Here is a 9,830-nt window from a genome sequence, read left to right as displayed (position 1 = left end):
AGAGAGTTTCAATTTATGGCATCCACTCCCGCTGATAGCTTTTTTTTCATCAGACCAAGATACCAATTAGTTTTTGGTGTAGGCAAGAATTGAACCCCAGATCTCTTATTTAACTATCAGAGACTTTACCAGTTGAACTAATTAGAATAAAAAAATCAATTGTAAAATAAAATGCCTTGCTTGAATAATACTTAGTACTTACAATTTCAATTTTTTTTTTTTTTTTTAACAATTTCTTATCATCGAACATAGTTTAGATTTTATTTAGATAAGATCAAACATAATTTAATCAAAATTTGTTGGCTACTCTAGCCGAGCATAATGGTAAGTGAATTCAAATTCTTAGTCATATGACTTATAATAATTCTTGGTCTTTTTCTGTTGCATCCATCTTTGCCCTTGAGAAGTCATTGATCTTGAGCCCTACCAATGCATAAACAAGTTCCAAACACTAAATGCACTGAAATAGTCTCATGCAAGTAGTATTAAAACATTTTGACCATTTTTCACAGCATTTTGGAATATATAACATGCTAAATGCTAACACAAAAGTATAGTAGGCTATCATAATTATAGCCATTCATTCATGAATCCTCGATTGTGTTACTCTTATGCCTCATTTTATATCATCAGTAACTGGGAGTTCTAAGCTTTGTGCATTTCATTGTTATAGACTTATAGTCCATATATTCCAAATATATATCCTTGCTCTCTTCAACAACTACCTTTGCTCTGAAACCATTACTTAGATCTAAGACATAATTGACAAATAGCATATATTCCTCTATGTAAATTATAGTGATTTGTAGCTTCAGAAACATTAGCAGTTCAACTCTTAAGGAAAGAAGAAGTAACATTTACAACATATAGAAGCCATACAACTTACCCTTCACAATTGACCATTTTCCTTTCTCACATTTAATAGGAAAAGAGAATAATATCCTTTGGGATCCCATAAGAACCATCAGAATACACTCCCATGGAAACCCACGTTCCTTGAATTACAAAGCCAAAGGCAAATTTACAAAAGATAATAATAATTTTTTTTTTTTAAAAAAGAAGAATATAAAAGCAAAAAAGTTCTGCATAATCAAATGCTATTTGAGATGAAAGAGAATCAACCTTGGGAGTCCCAAGAACCCAATCATGCATATGATTACAAGTAGCACTTGTAGCAGACAATGCACTTGATGCTTTCTGAGCCTTGATAATGGCTGCGCCACGCTGCTGTATAGTGTTGATGAACTCGTTTTTTAACCCATGACAGACAAAATTTAAATAAATAAATAACAAAAAGGGAAGCAAAGTAAATAGCCTGACAAGGATGCATAGAGATGTGAAGATGGTCAACATAACTATGTTGTTGAAGACCCTACAAAGAGTTGCAACCTAAATATTCAACATGCACCCAAATGTACCCAACACCAACCTAAAACTTTGGAGTTCAATAACTTTTCAAAAATATAAAGCCAGGTCCTAATATAGAAGGACTGATGTGGGTAGTTTTGGAGCTTAAATGTGTAAATTTCACATCTTTTTCTATTATACACCAACTGGTGCGGATGCTTTAATAGGGTGAAAGACAAATTTAAGAATAAATTTGTTTTTTGATAAGTACAAACTCAGGTATAAAAGTTGTTACCACCTACACCCTAAAGATTGGGATCCCTAGGTTAGGTAAATGGCATGTATGTACTAATTGACAGTGCACCCCAAGCTATTGATTAAAAGAAGCATGGTAATCTAAGGAGAGCCATAAATTCACTGGAGCAATTTTGTCTTCAAAGATGATCAATCACTATTTATCTTGAGGAAAGGGATTGCTACAATTACTAGAATCCATAATTTTTTTTTCCCAAAAAAAATTGTTAAATAATTAAATTCACCATTTCCTAAGAACTTAATCTTTTAGGACAAATAGTATCATGGTATGTAGGTGGTCTAAATTTGGAGGATTGAATCGTATGCCTGCTCTACCTCCCATTTAAATACTTAAAGGTACTTTATCAACTTATGTCTCTAAATAATTTAAACATGTGAAAGTGGCAAAAAATAAACATGTTGGATATTTTGAGATACCAATGATCTTCAGTATCAAGTTCTTTGACTGGTCTCTCTCCATTTGTGGTGGTGACAATTGCATGATTGACGTCTGGATATTGAGTTGAAGAGTGATTGCCCCAGATGATTACGTTCTTGACATCAGTAACATAAACCTTTAGTCTCTCAGCTATTTGACTTAATGCTCTATTATGATCAAGTCGTGTTAGGCACGTGATGTTTTCCTCTAGGATTGAAGGAGCAAATTCTTTCAAGATGAGAGCATTGGTGTTTGCAGGGTTGGCAACAACTAGCAATTGCATAATAAAGAAATGAAAGGGCATCAACGTAGGAAACAATATTCTTCTAAAAAAAAAAAAAAGAAGAAGAAGAAGAAAACACTTAGGAAAAAATATTAATTCAAAAACTTAGCTGCAAAATAGTGAAGATTAAAAAAAAATAAAAAAAGAACTCTTTAAAGATTTCAATCTTTCAACATTTGTAATTGTTAGAAATCTGACAATATGATTGATTATAAATAAGTTGGAAATAGACATATAGGAAATCTGATTTTCACTGAATATGTTCATTAATAAGTTGGAAGCTATTAAACTACCGATTGTCCTAAAAGCTTAAACTTTTGTAAAGAGATTATGTAGGCTTATTGGACTTGCTACATTTTATCCAAGTTTCACTTCACGCTTCCTTTTTTCTCTCTTCTTTCACTTTTAGGCCACCTAGGTTACTGTTCTTGTTCCCCTTATAGGTATTGTTCCTAATTATATGCTACATCAAGCTTATGTGATCTCTCCTTTTTACCCTTGTTCTTGACCAAACACTCTTGTCTATTGCAGACACTTATTGGGTTAAGAGAGCGTCCATTGCCTTTTGGTCATTTTTTAAAGATAAAGCTTCTGATGAAAGCTTATGTTAAAAAGTTATCAAATATCTGTTTTTATGAAACCTTAAGTTTTGTGACTCTGAAAGGTATTATATTTTATAAAAAGTTTCTGATTTATGTCAAAGTTACCAATTATCTAATTTAAGTCAAAATGATTATTTTGTAATAAGAATATATATATAAATATATATATATATATTTATGATTTTAAACAGTCAATATTATATTTGGTGACTTTGTAAGAAATGAAAGAAATTTTGTTTGAAAGATTTTGTAATATTATTTTGATAAGAAAAAGGAGAAAAATTAATTTCTTATGAAAGGTGTATAAGTTAAAATTATAAAGAGTATAAAATACTATGCATGAAATATGTTCTCCTATTTGAATAATCATAAAATGAAATGATTTGATTTACATGCATTCTTACTAAATTCTCGTGTAATTTACCCTTATTGAGTTGTGAGGGTGTAGCTCACCCCTTTCACTTTTTCAATCAACAGTATTTATTGTAGAGCAGAGGGAGCCTTAGTTGAGTTTTGGGAGAAGATAGTTTAGTTTTGAAAGTATAGACCCTAATTTGGCAATTTGATGATTAGTTTTGTAATATTATGTATTTTAGGATCTAATGGAAGTTTTGTACCTTAAACTCTTAAAGTATTAAGAAATGTATTATGTGAAATTCAGAATTTGAATAACTGGTGGATTGTGTTATCTCTTAAAGTACATTATAGATGCTCTGAATATCAAGTGAAAAATTATATCAAGGAGTAAAGAAACAAGAATGAAAAGAAAGGGAAGCTTTTGTAGAAAGTTTAGTTGATTCTTGTTAATATCAAGTTTAAGCCATGGTTTTTAGACCCGGACCGTTCAATGAACCGTAAAAGGGAGAAGTTCAAGATTTTCAACGTCAGACCGAGGTCGAATCGTGATAATGTCATAATTATTTTAATAATTTATTAATATAAAAATAATAAAATACATATACAAAATTTAACAATTTTAATTAAAATAATATATAAAGAGGTTAAAATATATTTTAATTAAAGAAAAGATGATATTTTTTGTAATTTATTATAAACTAGTTAGGTCAGCACGTGCTTGCCGTCGAACAAAAGTATTGTAATAATTAAAGTCAATTCTAGATTTTATTTGTATTACAAAACAAAGATATGAATCATTTGATTTTTAAAGTATATAGAGATTTACATAAATCAAAAGTGACATTTTTTTTAGGGTAAATAAAAAGAGATATTAATTTTAAGAATTTTGATAATTATGTCGTAAAAAGTTAATCTCATTCGTTTAAGAATTTTGATCAACCACAAAGTTAGGATAGCTATTTAACATATAAATATTTATTTAACTATAATATTTTTTTAGTACCTACTTGCTAAAGACAATATAACTATTCTCTAAAAACTTCTAAGAATGATAACAAATATCATCATCTTTTAACAATAAATAACTGAGTTTTTCTAAGAAATTTAAAAAAAAAAAAAAAAAAGGATAACAAAAGGCTTGTGTCATCGAATATCATCATTCTAACTTTCTAAAAAATTTTATCATTTAAACTCAAAATACGTAAGGAAAATTTTTAGGATGTTAAAATTTAGCAGGAGTAATTTAGACATTACACAATAAAATATTTTAAGAATCATAAACTCTCATTAAGGTTTAACTGAGAGAATAACAATATGACATATTTGCACTTTTCCAAAATATTAAGGGAAAAATTGCTTGATTTTAAAGTTTAAGGAAGAATTGTAAACTACCCCAAACATAAATGATGAAAAATGTTTTTTTCCTTAGTTTTTGTTTTTGTTTTTGTTTTTGTGTGCAAAACTATGTGTTTTTACTTAAAATAGTGTGTAAAGAAAAAAAAATATACAAAAAGCTAACCCAAGAAAATTGTATGTGGAATAGTGAATTTTGGCTTAACAAAGTTGATTAAACCAACAAAAAATTTCTAAAAACACAACAGAATGACGCAACATTTTCATAATACCTTTATAATTTTGTTATATTTTATTTTAACTTGTAAAGAATTCACAGCTCAGAAGTTTTAAAAATATTGTGACAACATTAAGATGTCTTAACATTTTTCATACAAAAAAATATTATATCCATGACATTTTCACAACAAATAATAAGTAGTAGGTTACTACAAGTTGTTATTGGTGGGCAAAAAAGTAGTTTCATTGGCAAGTTTAAATTAGAACCAATAACAATTTACTATATTTGATTTGTTATGAAAGTTTTGTGAAAATTATTGTGGACAAACCAAAAATAATATAGCAAATATACTACAACTTTATGTATTCACAAAAAAAAAAAAAAAAAAAAGGCCAGCAAAACAGTGAAAGTTAATCAAACAAAAACTATTGTTGCGAAATTACTGTAACTTTTTCCATTCACTCTTTTTTATATATATATATGGAAATATACATTGCACTTACAATGTAAATTTATATTGTAAACACATAAAAATTAGTAAATGTTGCACATATTTGCAAAATTTGTACAATTTTTTTTTTTGCAAATGTATATAATATTTGCTACTTTTTATGTGTATACTATGTAAGCTTACATTATAAGTAAAAAGTAAATATATAAAGATCCTTTAAAAAAAAAAAAACTCAAACCAAGTTGGTGAATTTGAAGGAAAAAAAATGGAGGAAAAAGGAACTAAACCAAAAATACTGTTCATAACACCATTCATGAGCCTATTCGCTCTTTTTATATATAGAAAAAAAGAGCACGAATCGATGACTGAAAAAAAAATAATAATAAAAAAGCGATGAACAGTATATATTGAACAAACCAAAAGTATTGTAGCTTTTACACATTCTTTCAACAAGTGTCACAATATTTTCAAAAAACATTTATTTTCAGTTGTAGTTGGTCACATTTTCATATTTTATTATTTTATTTTGACTTATAAGAAATTGACACCTCAATAATTGTGAAAATATTGTGAAATTTGTTGTGTCAGTATAACAATATATATGCAGGTTCTTATAAATATTTAAAAGAAAAAAAAGTACAAAGAGAAGACTAAAAAAAAAAAAGAAAAACGTTGTAGCTACTGTAGCCATAATGTCACTTGAACAAACCAAAGTGGCACTACAGCAACTATTCAAAACTTGGGTCACTACACCAAAAGGGGCACTATAGAGGTATTGCTTCTTTTTATATAGTTAGTAGAAAAAAGAGTACAAATGGATGACTGTAACTTTTACACATTTACCTAACAAGTGTCACAATATTTTTACAAAATATTTATTTTCAGTTATGGTTGGTCATAATTTCATATTTTATTATTTTTAAATTCTCAGAGTAGCACTATTTTTTCTCAATAAATTGTTAAAGTTGTTAATTTTATCCTTAGTGCTTTTGAACTGGTTGTTTTCCTTGTATCTGCACCAGGATGATCTAGTTGTAAAATGATGTGTTCTGTTATATAAAAAAAAAAAAATATATATATATATATATATATATATATAATGAAATTATATGTTTTTGAACGTGAAGCTCAGACCAACACTATATGACTTCTTTTGTCCACTATCACTTCAAGCTTGGTTATGTTATTTTTCATATAAAAGTTAACATTACAGTTGATGGATGAGTTAGCATATTTGTTGATGCTGGTTAGTTGTCTGAATTTGTCAGGAGGCACTGCTTGCTGCTTATGTGTATCTGAACAGGAAATTTAGATTATTAGTTTTTATAAATTGTTATTTTTTGTTACTTATGAAAAATTAAAAAAATTGTTACTTTTTGTTGTTTTGCTCCCCTCTCTTATCAAACGTTTTGTTGTTGATCAGTGAAAAACAACCTTTGCGATTGAATCCTGCTGAGGTATGCGACGTTATTGCTGCAGTTTGCTCAGAGACATCTTCAACAAATCTAATGACACTATCTTCTAAAGTAAGTAATAACAGTCGAAAGCCGTCCATGGATGTGGCTGTGAGCGTCTTGTCAAACTTGTCATTGACATGTATGTTCCAATGCATTGGTTGGCTGGTATTGTTCAATATGTTCTTGATGTTTGACCTATGCTATGCCTGGATAATTGATGGATTTATCCTGTATCCTGCTGTGTACTTATGAAATTTGGTTGACCATCATCATTTTTTTGCATTTTTTGGAGAGTGACCCTTTGTGAAGCTTATTTCCAGATGATAACTTTGTTTTGCAGAGAATGTACAACTTCGAATATTTATAGACTGAATTTTGCAAGCTTAGCTATAATTATATCTGTAGGGCCTATTGTAAATTGCAAGCTTCAAATGGAATGGACACATAGTCAAGAAGCAAGAGACAGTAGACACACCAAGTGTGGAACTAAATGAGTGCATGCGATTTTTGATTACAATTGAGCAAGGTCACAATGCTTAAGATTTTTGAAGCATTTGATCTTGAAGTATGCAAGACTCTTTTTTTGGTTATTATGTGGGAATTAGGTAATATGATGGTGGAAAAAAATTGTCTATGTATCGTGTTATTATGGCCTTTTAATTGAAGAATATAATTTAATACAATTTAGTTTATTTTTTGGATCAAGCTTCTTTTTTTCTTTTTTTTTCTAGCTTACTTCCGTCTTGGATCCATTGATTTTAAAATATGCTAAGCATCCTTCAAGACTCTTGTTGTGTAATTCCTGTTTTCAAGAGAACATATTGAGCATTAAGTTGTTGTAATCTGACAGAATTAGATTACCAATAGTATTTCCAAGAAATCCCATCATGTAGATTGTCTTTTTGGTGAAGAGCAAGAATAAGACTGTATATAATTTATATAATTGGCTTTTTGCAAATGTATTTAATATTTGCTATTTTTTTGTGTATATAATGTAAGCTTACATTACAAGAAAAAGTAAACATATAAAGATCTTTAAAAAGAAAAAGCTAAATCCAAATTGGTGAACTTGAAGGAAAAAAATGGAAGAAAAAGGCAAGTCATAACACTATTCATGAGTTTATTCGTTCTTTTTATATATAGAAAAAAAGAGCACAAATTAATGACTAAAAAAAAAAAAAAAAACGATGAACAGTATATATTGAACAAATCAAAATTACTATAATTTTTACACATTTATCAATAAGTATCACAACATTTTCACAAAACATTTATTTTCAGTTGTGGTTGATCACAGTTTTATATTTTATTATTTTATTTTGACTTATAAGAAATTGACTTTAGCAAAAGTTCAAAACTTGGGAGAAAAAATGGCTCACTACACCAAAAGGGGCACTGTAGAGGTATTGTCTTTTTTTTTAGTTAGTTAGTAGATAAAAGAGTACAAATGGATGATTAAAAAAAAAAATACATATTGAACAAATAAAAATACTGTAATTTTTACACATTTACCTAATAAGTGTCACAACATTTTTACAAAATATTTATTTTCAGTTATGGTTAGTCACAGTTTCATATTTTATTATTTTATTTTGATTTATAAGAAATTGACACCTTAATAATTATGAAAATATTGTTAAATTTGTTGTGTCAGTATAACAATATATATAAAAGAAAAAAAAAGTACAAACGAAAGACTTGAAGAAAACAAAGCTGTAAACTACTATAGCTACCGTGCCGCTTGGTACCGTTCAAAACTTAAATAAAACCAAAAGACAAAGTAGCTCAATAAACCAAAATGGCACTGTCTTTTATTTTGACTTATAAGAAATTAACATCTTAATAACTGTGAAAATATTATAAAATTTGTTGTGTAGAAAAAAAAGTACAAATAGAAGACCTGAAAAAAAAAAAAAAAAAAAAAAAAAAAAAAAAAAAAAAAAAAAAAAAAAAAAAAACTGTAACTACTGTGGCTACAGTGTCACTTATACTGTAGCTACTGTTTAAAACTAAAAAAAAAAAAAAAACACAATAAACCAAAATAGCACTATAAAGACATTGACTCTTTTTATATAATTAATAGAAATGATAAAATATCTCTTATATTATTTAAAAATTTTCAGAATTTTTTATCTTACTTTTACTTGTTTTCAATTTTCATTCATTTTATCTACCCGACTCCACTCCCCAATATTTTTTTCTTCTCATTCTTATCTCATTCACGTGTTCCCCTCTCTTGCCTTACTCTCTCTAGTTTTTATTTTTTTATTTTTTATAAATTGTTCTCTCTAGTCTTACCAATTAACAAATCCCAATATTCTTACATTCAAAACTTCATCTTCACCGTCAATTCAAAATGATGTCTTCAACTTTCTATCTTCTCTCTTCTAGCCTTCCTAATAGTCTGATACTTTGTTCCTTCTTCTTTTCTCCAAGAATGCCTACAAAACATCTCTGTGAAAATGCATGATTCAACTTCTATTCCTGAAAATCTAATGCCAGCGTAAGTTTTCTCTCCATTTTCCATTACTATATTACTTCATTCTCTCTAATCTCTATTACTCTCGCCTTTTTCTCTCTCCCTCCCCTCTTTTGGTCTCTCATTAAACGCTAGAAAGCATGGACGCGGCTGGGAGGGTGGCGCACCCGAGTTCGACGCGGCGCGACGCGGGACGCGGCGTCCGACGCGGTTGACCGCGAGTCCGGCCGCGTCTGAGTTTTTTTTTTTTTTTTTTTTTTTTTCTCGGATTCGAGCCGAATCGGCTGGATTCGTGCCGACGTGGCTCGATTCGCGCCGAATCGGCTTCGATTCGCGCCGAATCGGGTTGATTTGGCCAGAATCGGGCCGTATTGGCCATATCGGGTCGTATCGGCCGGCGGCCGATACGGTCGAAACAGGCCGGAAACGGCCAAAACGGCTGAAATTGGCCTTAAAACTCGCCGGAGCAGCCGAAATTCTGACCTCAGATGTGTTTTTTGCCTTCTTCTTTCTTTGTTTTATGAATCAAGTATATTAATGTGTTTTTT

General features: G+C 29.4%; 1 pseudogene; it reads right to left on the bottom strand.

Annotated features, from left to right (window-relative positions):
• Positions 1–355: 355 nt before the first annotated feature.
• LOC115985100 lies at positions 356–2,384 on the bottom strand (annotated as a pseudogene).
• Positions 2,385–9,830: the final 7,446 nt, after the last annotated feature.

The sequence above is a fragment of the Quercus lobata genome, chromosome 4 (assembly GCF_001633185.2).
Source record: "Quercus lobata isolate SW786 chromosome 4, ValleyOak3.0 Primary Assembly, whole genome shotgun sequence".
Lineage (NCBI taxonomy): Eukaryota > Viridiplantae > Streptophyta > Magnoliopsida > Fagales > Fagaceae > Quercus > Quercus lobata.
This window is presented reverse-complemented; position numbering and strand designations above follow the sequence as displayed.